General features: G+C 33.2%; 1 protein-coding gene across 2 annotated transcripts in view; it reads right to left on the bottom strand.

Moving 5' to 3' along the window:
- Positions 1-9,504, bottom strand: part of LOC106881156 (Wilms tumor protein 1-interacting protein homolog) — a 100,961-nt gene that overhangs the window by 49,148 nt on the left and 42,309 nt on the right. The window lies entirely within an intron of this gene.

A 9,504-nucleotide genomic window follows, 5' to 3' on the forward strand; every position in this document is an offset into this window, starting at 1 on the left:
AGAGAGAGAGAGAGAGAAAGAGAGAGAGAGAGAGAGAGAAAGAGAGAGAGAGAGAGAGAGAAAGAGAGAGAAAGAGAGAGAGAGAGAATGAGAAACAGCAAAAGAGCAAGAGAGAGCAGGAGAGAGATGGTGGTGAAGTGCCTGGGGATACTGACAAGTAACAAGGATCAGAGCATAGATGTGATGGGAGAGTAAGGATGAGAGATAAATGGTAGTAATTGCCAGGGTATGCCCTCAAGGTACGGAGGTCATAATACATGTGGTCAGGCATTGCCCAGAAGAGAGTGGGGATTGCAGTGACCAGCAAACACCCAGGTATAAAGATAGGGTTGGGTAAAGCACAGCAGGGAAGGGGAGTGGGAGACAATCATAATGTATGAAGAGGAAATGTGAGGAAGAGAAAGATGCAGTTTGGTTTCTTGGAGTAGGGTGTGTGAAAAGTTTGTTACATGTGGGTGGGACACAACACTTCTAGCACTCAGTTCCACTGATGTTGGTGGGTCTACTCTAGAACCTCATATTGCCAAACATCTCAGTTGCTTGTCGTTTCCTCACTGATCCCTAACATCCGGAGATCAGTTCTCAAGACTTCATTCTATGTCTTTCTGGCTCTCCTTCTTCCACAGGTATCCTTCACTTTCAGTGACAAGCACTTCCGTATACAGCTGTCTTTACTTATATGCAGCACATGTCCAAACCGATGCGTTCTCCTCGCCTGCATGCCACATTTAATTCCCCTTGTGCCTAACTTTTTTCCCAACATTGCACAGAGTTGGTCATTTAATGTGTATTATGAAATTTTTAAGTTATTATTTCCAAGTGCTTTTTTATGAACATTCTCTTACTTAATGCAGAAATCCCACCCCCAACCTGCAAGGAAATAAATAAATAAAATAAAAAATTTTTAATGAAAAGAAAAGAAAGGAGAAAACGCTAGGTAAAACAAATGTATGTGCGTGCATACATGCACACACATACATACAAAACTGCCAAAAGTTTGGGAACTAAGCCAAAGAAAGATGCATCACAGGTAAGAGGTATATTTGCAAGACAAAATAAACAAATGATATAAGGATAAAAATAAATGTTGGCCTTTGTGTAATCTCTGAAAATAGAGCAACTCAATAACACAGGTCTGCAACCAAAAAATTGTTTCACATTTATTGGGTGAAACCAATTTTTACCAGCTGATTTTAAAAATTACAAAAACAATCATCAATGTTACACAATAAGGCATGATTAATCCAAAACAATGTGAATAAATAAGCATTACTTTTAACAGAATAATGTGAATAAACTATAACAGTAAAACTATAAATAAACTTTAACAGTAAAACAAATATTGTTGGACTCTCAGTGGGTTATGAAGGAAACATAAAAATTTGGTGTTACTCTTACACATGATTAAATTCCAAGATCACAACTGAATGATTTGTGGTGACTTGAAAATAATTTGCATGTTGCTTGGACAAATAGTCAAGCTACATAAAGTGTCCTTGTTTCTTGTGTGTGGTCTAAAAAAGAATGGCCTAGTAGGGATATGCTCACATAAGGAACAAAGAATATTCTTTGAGAAAGTTTGGTTGACCCAAAATGGGGTTCTTTTGTCTCCTCTACATCTAAAACTTGGCCTCATGAAGCAATTTGTAAAAGCTCTGCCACAGGATGGAGAGGGCTTCAAGTATTTGTATAGCAAAGTTCCAAGGTTGAAGAGGGTGTATTTATAAGACTAGATATAAGGACACTTGTCAAAGATGAAGATTTTGAAAAATCTAAGTGATTCTCTAAAAAAGAACTTGGGTAATCACAAGCGTCCAAACATGATATAGTGGGAAGAATGCTGACAAAGTTCCAGGACTTAGGATGTAAAACGAGCATTATAGTTTGTTTTCTATATGCTCATTTGGATTTCTTTCTGGAAAATCTGTGAATGTGAGTGAGGAGCAGGGGAAAGGTTTCATCAGGACACATAGGAGATGGAAAGAAGCTATCAGGAAAGATGTAATGTCAATATGATGGCTGACTACAAGGTGGCAAGCCGGCTGAATCATTAGCATGCCAGATCAAATGTTTAGTAACATTCCGTCTTTATATTCTGACTTCAAATCCTGCTGAGGTCGACTTTGCCTTTCATCTTTTCAGGGTCAATAAAATAAGTACCAGTTGAGCACTGGGGTGGGGGTGGGGTCGATATAATTGACTTGTCCCACCCCCCACTCAAATTGTTGATCTTGTGCAAAACCTGAAACCAGTATGATGGCTACTGCTGGATTTTGCATCATGATTGTCTATCAAATGCTCACAAACGAAAGAGTTCCTGGCATTGTTTCCAAGGGAAAGAGAATAGATTTTGAGGTGCTGAACCTAAAACATAATTGGAACCCTTGTAAAAATCTATTTTCTCACCTTTCAATTACATTTGTGTTATTTTATTTTGCTAAATGAAGTATCAAGTTCATTTTTATTAGTTTCATTTTGTCCTGCCATATGTGGATTTACCTATACATAATAGTATATTTTATGATTAAATTGTGAGAAAACCTTAGGTAATGAGAAAGTGCTATTTTGATTAGCATCACAAAAACACATGAAGTAACCTACAATTATCAAAACAATTTTCAAAAAGTTCCATTTTATGAACCTGTGTAATTTGCATCTTTATTAATATTTAACTGATAATAAACTAAATGAAGCAACAATCTAAATTTCCAGAATCTATAAAATAGTGAAAATATCATGTAACACTTAATGAATCACTGGATCACCACTTAACATTTTTCTTTTCATATAATGTATTGAGACAAGTGCATTTGATGGCTCTTATCTTCTGTAGACAATTGATTATAGCTAGTGAGGAGAAGTAACATCAGTGAAATTATTAAAACTGTGAATCAAATTTGGTGTCAGTGGACACTTAAACCATTCTAGGCTGCATTGTGTCAGGAGTTCATTCTGATGAACAAAAGAAATGTTTGACATATTTTTATATTACTGAAAAACTATATAAACTTTTGTTTGTATTTATTTAAAATCATTTTCACCTTACAATATGCCAGCAAAGAAAATGTGTGGCAACAATAATGTATTTTTGTAATTTCAAAACACACTGGTTTACTATTTGACCTACCTACGCTGATCTTTATCAACTTATCAGTACTAAATCTTCTACAAAACAGTTGTATCTTTAGATTATAGGCTTAAAAAATCTAGTTTCCTTACATCACATCATATTAGGAAAATTGCATCGCACACCACAGAGGATATTAATTGATAAATAATTACATTGCCTTATGGTGTATTATGGTATTTTCTGGGTACATGAAAATTATTAACTCAATCCCACCAAATGATATATTCAGAATCATTGACTGATAAGTAACAGCCTGGGAGAGCATTCATGGCATAAGTTATTCCAAAGATGAATCAGATCCAACTAGGTCAAATTCCTGATTCTTCAGAGCTTTAGGAATTGCTTATAGGCCAAAAATTATTTTAGAGTAAAGCTCAATATATCTACTTTACACATAGATACACTTATAAAAATAACATGCAGGGATAACAAAGGAAATATCTGGATCAGTTAAGTATATTAAGAACTAAAAGTATGGTTATGAGCAAAATAAACTAAAGTTCAAAAAAATAATAAATTGCTTGCAGCAGTACAGATTAAGATAGAGTGGTGGACTACCAGAATGGTTAGAGCATTGGGACAATATTTGTTCCAGCTCTTCCATTCTGAATTCAAATCTTTGTAGTGTCAATAAAACAACACATCAATCAAGTGTTCATTTAAGTGACTGCTGATCTGTGACAATAGCAATGAACTAGCATGGTATTAAGTACAGCCCAAATCCATGTCCAACTGTAGGGATCTAACAACAGGTGAAGTGACACTTCAGTTGGCATTCATCGTTATCACATCAATATTATCTACTTGTAATCCCTTATGTTATTGCAAAACACACACACCATTGACTTACACATAGTTCTCTCTCTCTTACGTTCAAGCAGACTCTTAAAAAACAAGTTAATGTAAAAGAAAAGCTGCAAGATTCAAAACAGATAATGGATACAACTAGCTATTATACCGATGTATGATGAAATAAATTTAAGAATATTAATGATGCTGATATTTTTATTATGGCTGGGTCAGAGTAGGGAGAACAGCACTTATGACCTTTTGCCCAGCTTAAAAGACTGATGACGGAAAGGGTGAAAAAAAAAAAAAACACAGCTCAATTGGTTGAAGTAGTAGGAAACAGCACATAAAGACAATGAGTTATCCTTTGACCAGAGACCTAGTCTGAACACTTACAACAGAGTTATCTCTGCTAAAGACTAAGTAACAATGTAAATTCCTGTTGGAAAAGATTTATTGTACAAATTTTATATAAACATATATCAAATTCAGAAAGGAAAAGAAAACTAAACAGTAACAAAAATATTCTATCTTTTGCATGTTAATTTTCTCAGAAAGAGAAATTATTAAAAATAAAATTTAAATTGTTTGATACTTAAAAAAAAATCGGGGGTGGTCCTTTTAAATTTATATAATTCCCTTGTCATGCTGGAGCAGCAACTTTAGTCAAATAAATCAACCTCAAAGTTTATTTTTTAAAAATCTGGTACTTATTATATCAGTCTCTGTTGCCAAACTGCTATGTTACAGGGATGAAAACAAACCAACACCATTTGTCAAATGGTGGGGGTGACAAATACAAACACACATACACATTATATACAACAGGCTTCTCTCAGTTTTTGTCTGCCAAATCCACTCATTAGGGTTTGGTTGGCCCAGGACTATAGGTGAAGACACTTGCCTAAGGTGCCACACATGTTGTTGGCCAAAATAATTTCTAAATATATCTCCCTTGAAAATTTTTTTAATGACTATAACCAAAGTAAGACTAAACTCCAGCCAACATTCATGAGTGATGACTTGACAGTATATATATATATATATATATATATAGTTGCAAGTAGATACAGATACCTATTCAGCCATCTCATATAAGACCTAATGGAACATCCAAGATGTAACCACTAGAGAGCAGGCTGTACTAGCTGGTACTTTTTTTTTAACAAACTCAGAAGAATGAAATACAAAGCGGACATGGGCAGAATTTGAACTCAGACTGCAGAGAACTACAACAAATGTTACAACACATTCTGTCTAACACTAATGAATCTGCCAAATGAATGTCTTACATATATATAAGATAGTTACAAGTCTCAGACATTTTTCATTGTCATAAAAATTAATTTAGGAACTCTGTAAGATTGAATAACAACTTTTAGCTACTAGGAAGATAAAGCTTACTATTATTAGTGTAATTATCTACTAAATCATATACTAAAAGATGTAAATAGTACTTTTCAAAAATGAAATAACCATCAATGACACCCATATAATGTTAAGCTAAAGTGACTTAAATTTTATAGAAGCTCTAAGACTAGATAGCATATTTGAACTATTTTTAAGAATTAAGAGAAAATGGCAATCTGTTATCTAATTCAGTAACCAGCTGTTTATCATTGACTTGAATTAGTGTGCATAGAAGCCATAACCTTCTCATTTTCTCACTAACATCTGGAACTGTAAGTTTACCTACATATCTATTTCATTTTAACTAACAGCTACATATATTACTATTTCAACATTGTGACAGTTATTGGCAAAGGTCCATTTCTTTCCCTCAGAAAAAAGTTTACAATTATTACAGCTGTCTTCGAACAAGTAGCAGTTTGCACTGAGAAATAAAGAATTCAATTTTGAAGCTGATTATTTACACACACACACACACACACACACCATACATGATGTATGCAGATGTGTGTGTGTGTGAGTGTATAGAGAAAAGAAAATATAAGCAACTTGACGAAATTGTATTCTTCAAAAAAGAAAATTTTTATTCGAAATCTTTGTGTACCTAACAAAAGCCAGCCTTAAATGACACTAAATATTTATCAAGTTACATAAAAATCAAAAAACAATATATTAAGAACTAGAAATATATATAAATAAAATAAGTCCATTAAAAATATGATTTCAAAAAGGAAGAGACAATCCTTATCAAGCTGAAATATGACAACAATGTTAGATTTTGTAAAACCTACAAACTATTTCTAAAAAAAGAGAATTGTTGTTTTAATCTCCATGCTCACATAAATCAAGACTCTAAATTTACTATTTATTTATTTATGTCATACTTTTAAAATATTAGATGTAATAATTAATAACAATTGCCATGAACAAGAAAGATTTAAGAAAACATACCAAACATTCTACTGGACATATTGTTAAATATATTCACACATAGTTTCTGTAGTTATAATCAACTTTTATCTTCAATTATATATATATAACTATTCTACACTGCAAAACAGTCTGTGAGCAGTTTAGTCACACATTTTCTTAATATTGGTACGATGAGTAATTTCTATTCCACTAAAAGGAAATGGCCTCTAAAGGCAAAAACCAAACTGGTAAAGAGAGGGAAACAAAATTGCTACTTATGAAGTGCATGGAGGATATGCTTATCTTCCCAACTAAACAATACTGTATAGTATAATATTGGTTTGTTTGTGTGCGAGAGTGAGTGAAAGAGAGTGGCGGGGAGAGAAAGGGAAAAACAATGAAAGAATAATGATATATGCATATATATTTTACATTTGACCAGATACTTTCAGGAAGTAACATAACAAAAACAAGCCTCTTTGATACCAGAATCATGTTTCTGTATGTATACAGACACATTTTAGATAGACAGAGAGGGAGAGAAAGAGCACGTTGATATACACATACACAAAGCTGAGATACTAAAATTACAAGTGTCAGTATAATGTCCTTTTACTGCCATTATGTCTACGGTGGATGATACAGCTTAATGTTGAAAATATTCTAAGCAACAAGAAAACTATAATTTGACCATTTTGTTCAGGACCTATTAGCCAATAAGTGATCATTTTCTTTTTCATTTCATGGTTATCTAGACAGTCAAAAAATGTTGAGCTATGTCACCACATAACACCAATTCATATCTTGCTAGACTAGTCATTTAGAATGAAGTGCTCTAGCCACAGATACAGTGCAGTGGCGCTAATAACATGATATTCATGCTTTTCTTCAATGAGTCGGTAATAAAAATCAAATGAAATAGCTACTTCTGGTAAATAAACCCTTATTATAGATTTTACAAAGAACTGATATACAACTTGACAATCACCAAATACACACACACATTATGTATTGCTACCAACATATCCAATAACAAAAAAATTAGGTGACTTATTTAATCTTTCTTTACTGAACTGATTGTTTGTGTATCCATTCTACTATGTCAGAAATTACTATGAAGTTAGAAAAACCAAATTTTATATTTATGACTACAAAGAAAAATAGTCATCTGCAATTTTTTTTAAATTTTGCTTTTCTGCCAAGTTATTTGTATACATGCTGAGTGATCTTCAGATTATATGAAAGCCAAAATGTAATAGAAATATAGATTATTCAAAAACTGGAATCAATTACTCAAAAACGAAATTCAATGGAAATACAGACAAGTCCTGTATAATGGGAAGTGCTGTACTTTAGAAAACTTTGTCTTAACTTGGGAGTTCTGTAATGCAAAATGTATTTTCCCATTGGCTTCTCAGTTAATGGAAGTCAATGTACATGGAATCAATGTAAAAATATTTTGCATCACAGCAAGTAATGCACCACTTCCAGCATTCACTCTTCAGAAGAGGAGCAGTTGGGAAAAAGCCAAACTTGCTATTTTCAATTTGGCTTCGTCTGTCCTCACCTATGATCATGAATGTTGGGTAATGATCAAAAGAATCACAAATACAAGAAGCCAAAATGAGGTTCCCCCAAAGAATTTCTGGAGTAATGTTACTCAACAGGTGTAACTCAGAGATCAGGGAGTCTCTCCAGGTCACTACTTCCCTGTATTGAGGGCTCCAGTACTACGAACGTGTGATTAGAATCTCACAGGAAAGAATCGCAAGATAGATTCTTCAAACTAAGCCAACCAAGAAGTGACACAGATCAAGAATGAGATGGTTAGATAATATCCAGTCTCTGTTGGTTGCACTAGGGAATCCAGCCAGAAAGTCTGACAGTTGCTTCTCATAGGACCATATGGAGGAGAAGCCTGAGGACTTTATCCCCACAACCCTCATACGAAGAGGGTGGAGAAGATGGATGGATGGAAATTCTTCAATAATGCAGGGGAATATTGATTGAATTAGTAGTACGTGTTACTATAGCTTCAGATATTTTCCACCTCAACTAACTGCACACTTCATTAAACTTCTTTTTGAAAAACATGCCAAGATCATTGCAGTTGTCTATCCTCTAATGCTACTGATGTCCAGTTGCATTTAAACTCAGCTATTCTTGTGAATTAATGTTGAACAATTAGTAAATCTCACTTCTGCTTCTTATACATATATCCCATTAGATTTGTGACTGGGAGAAGCTGGTAAGTCCCATAGTTTAGTTTTCCATTACACTTAAGACAGTAATGACTCCCGGATAGTATTTCACAATGAAATGCTGATTTAAGCTTTTCAATTTGATAACAATCAAAGCAAAAATTTTAACATTAAATTATTTTCTAAACAGTATCATACACAAATAATTTAAAAAGCAAAAAATTATCAATTTTATTAAATAAGACTAGTAATGAGAATGCAATATGTCATTAATGAAATCTGAAGCAAGTTAATTTGGTGCACAATTAGGTGCTGTTTACATGCCTTAATGATGAATTATACAGAGGATAGCTAGGAAAATGGAAGTGTTATTTTATCTTAAAATATCATTTTCAGGGTATCAAGTGACATATATTAATGATGACAATAAAATCAGATATGTTATTTTAGAAAATGTAAGATGCATTATGTAAAATTGATTCATTGTTACGGTAAATTTGAAAAAAAGAGAAGAAAAAGACAGAGTAAGAGAAAGGTTTGTGTGTGCACGTGTGTGTCAATTGTCCAACCTATGCCAACATGGAAAACAGATGTTAAATGTTGATGGTGGTGATGATGGTGGAGACACGGAGAGAAAGGGAGGGAGAGGGAAAGAGAGAGAGAGCTGAAATAAAAGATAAGGATTAAAAATCTGTATCAAATTATTATCAGTGAAATGCAATGTTTCATATTTTATCTAAATTTGAAACTCTATGGAAAATGCATTGTTCCAATTCAGGCCAAATATTTTAAAACTGATGTCATACAGTTGACTGACTGTACACTAATTCCAATGTTTTTTTTTTTTAATTCAAGATAGAATTCTCTAAAAACATTTTCCTGTATCCACTTTTAATGTTGATGACAACTCATTTCATCACAGTAAAAGTCTAAAATTTCCAAATTCCCTCTAAGTACAACCTAATTTGATGAGCCTGTATTATTTCTCTAATATTACCTAATACAACATTGGATCATTTAAGATCATGGATGGAGATATATATATATATATATATATATATA

Source organism: Octopus bimaculoides, chromosome 1, assembly GCF_001194135.2.
Source record: "Octopus bimaculoides isolate UCB-OBI-ISO-001 chromosome 1, ASM119413v2, whole genome shotgun sequence".
In the NCBI taxonomy this organism is placed as follows: Eukaryota; Metazoa; Mollusca; class Cephalopoda; order Octopoda; family Octopodidae; genus Octopus; species Octopus bimaculoides.